Below are 2898 nucleotides of genomic sequence, written 5' to 3'. Positions count from 1 at the left end.
ATAGACACATAATTTTGTCCCTCTCCGAAAACATTTTTATCATTTTTACCCCTGTCTTACTGCGTGCCCTCACCCATATGATTATATCCCACAAAAATATAAAAAATAACAAAAATTCAATAAATCCCTAACCTTATCCTAACAAACTTTATCCTAACCACCTACCCCACCCCCCACTCACGTCACCACCCCCCACATTTTTTTATTCCTTTTTAATAAACACATTAACAACAAAAAGAGGGGGGCCCACATGTTATTCTTTTGGTCTACTTTCTTTCTAGATGATAAAGGGGATACAAAATTCACATAGAGGGGGAGATTCACACACACCACTATTATTCACCAAAAGGAGAAGCTCACTGGAACTCTCCATTTTTTTTGGAACCACAAGATAGCAACTACACATCAACACACAATTCTCTCATCAAGAAACCACTACACACAAAACCATTACCATCATCTTTCATTTTCATCTTCTACAGAAGAATAGAATCCACTCGCACCACACCTCACGGGAATTCACCTCAGGGAGAAGATAATTCTCCATTTTTCATCATCTCCATTCACCCACTGATTCAGCAAGATATTCAAACACGCACGCACACACTCCTTCAACCATGGACTGAAAATAGAGAATCGGGAGAGAAAAGATGTGAGGGAGAGAGATAGCGAAAGCGAGAGAGTTTTTGATGAAATTTCTCACCGGAATCGGTGTTCTCTTATCAAATCCGACCACCTGCAGACCCAAAAATCCCTGAATCCTTTTCGTCTCTTGTTCTCCGATGACATATCACTGAAATCTTCAATCGAGGAACATTGTCGACATTGTTTGTTATCATTACGGCTAAATTCGACCGAAAACACCATCTCCGGCCATATCCCACCGTTGAGGTAATCCAACCAGCCGTGTCCTCGCCTAAACAGTGGGAAAATAGTTCGGTTTGCACAAAATTGGATTCGGATTTGTCTATTTTTAGCAATTTCTATTTCAGGTCAGTAGAAAACAAGAGAGGGATACATACCGTAGCTGAGATTCACTGTTGAGGTTTGATTCGAGGTTCATCGGCGCCGACTCTATCGGATTTAATCAAAATAATATATCGAATTGAGAAAGCTTTAAATCGAGGTCCAATTCTACTCTTTCCTTCTTTTTATCTCATCATTTATTATATTAGGTGTGTTAGATTGAATATCATGTTTTTCTTGATCTTTGTTGATGATGAATAGTGATTTGTTTTGATTCATGATTGGTTCCCTTGATTATAGATTGTACGGTGAAATGGTATCTCGTTTGACAATTAAAATTAATTTGGGGGTGAGAATTGAAAACTTGACATAATTGGTGAATTTTGGTTAGTTTGATTCATTGGTTGTTTGACTCGAAATGAACGTTAATTGAACTTGGTAGTATCATGATACGTCGATTGGTTTAGACAAACATAGGTTGGGTAGGCAAAGTTTAGAATTTGTGGCTTTGGTTGAATGTTGAAAATTCCGTGGAATATTTGAAATTTTATTGAATAGTTTTATTTTTCGGCACTAAAAATGTATTCATTTGGGGGGGAATGCCTCGTGGGATTTGTATTAATTTATTCAGGGAATGCCCCGAAGTATCTTGTACTTGGAGGACGTTCGTGATGAAGGCCCGAGGCATCGGGTGAGACATTAGAGCTTAGTCTATGATTAGTTTAGAATAGGATTTATATTTCCGTAATTTTCTATTTTGAGACTGTATAACTCGGACTGAACACTATAGTTTGGATTCGTTTTGTTTTGTTTGTTTGTTTGATTGTTTTACATGTTTTTGTGTGGTTTGTACATTGTAGTGCCAAATTAGCCGATTCACTCTACCAAGCGATCGTGGTCGAACCATGGGATCGAGGGGTGCCTAACATCTTCCTCTCAGTCAACAAAATTCCTTAACCGGAATCTCTGTTCGCAAACCATTTTCTAGAGTCAAATCGTTTTGAAAAAGATTTTCCAAAGGTGAATTGGCACACCGATTTATGCCAAGTGGAGACTCTGAGTTTAAATGTAAAAATAATCCTCTTTCAGAACAAATCTTTATTTTGTCACTTTAATAATAAAAATTCTTTCGAACCTTAAAAACCATATCTTTTGGAGTTAAAAGGGGGTGTGACAGCTCTGGCGACTCTGCTGGGGATTTTTCAAAATTCGAGCTTATTTTTTAGAGTTGTATCGGCTTAGTTTGGCACTATAGGTCTATAGACGTTTTATTTGAGTTGTTTTGTGTTATTGTTTATCATTGTTGAGTGCCTACGTGCTTTTTGTTTACAATTTTTATCGTATGTGTTACTGCTTTATATCTGGCATCATGTGCATAACCCGAGTCATTCTTTCTGCAACAAGTCCTGGAGTGCACGTCGTGCACACAAACTCTAGTTGAGTCACCCTTATTTTAGGAAGGGGGAGCCGTCAGACGTATGGAGTGAGTGGAAAGAAAAGCAGCCACTATCGACCATATGCTCCCCCGAACAGCCTTGTTAGAAAACCCCAACGTAGGTCAGCCTTTAGGTCATGCTTATCTGCATCATATTAAGACCTAGTGGGACCCACGTGGCCCTTTATAGGAGACTTGCCTCTAAAACATCTCTATATGCTAAATGTTGCATCTTTGAGGGTAACTTGATCATTTGATTGACTGATTCGGAGAAAACATGTGTTAGAAGTAAGGTGTGTTTGAAAAAAAAGAAAAGAAAAAAGTGGAGTCGAAAAGAAAAAAATGAGTTTCGTAGTTTTTAGAGTTCTTTATGGCTTTTGTTTTTCACAATCCAAAAATTCAAAAAGATTTTTTTTTTTTTTTACCCTTTGCACTCATTTTGTCAAAAACAAAAATATCAAAAAGAGTTTTTTTTTGTTTCTTTAAAAAACTTTCAT

At 37.4% G+C, this 2898-nt stretch overlaps 1 long non-coding RNA gene across 1 annotated transcript; it reads left to right on the top strand.

Annotated features, from left to right (window-relative positions):
- Positions 1 to 245: 245 nt before the first annotated feature.
- LOC124891440 lies at positions 246 to 1799 on the top strand. The gene is made up of 2 exons (XR_007049696.1): positions 246 to 891; positions 993 to 1799. It is a non-coding gene; the product is annotated as an uncharacterized LOC124891440 (long non-coding RNA).
- The last annotated feature ends 1099 nt before the right edge of the window (positions 1800 to 2898 follow it).

The sequence above is a fragment of the Capsicum annuum genome, unplaced genomic scaffold, assembly GCF_002878395.1.
Source record: "Capsicum annuum cultivar UCD-10X-F1 unplaced genomic scaffold, UCD10Xv1.1 ctg35470, whole genome shotgun sequence".
In the NCBI taxonomy this organism is placed as follows: Eukaryota; Viridiplantae; Streptophyta; class Magnoliopsida; order Solanales; family Solanaceae; genus Capsicum; species Capsicum annuum.
Note: the sequence above shows the minus strand (reverse complement) of the source record. Positions and strands in the feature narration are given on the sequence as shown.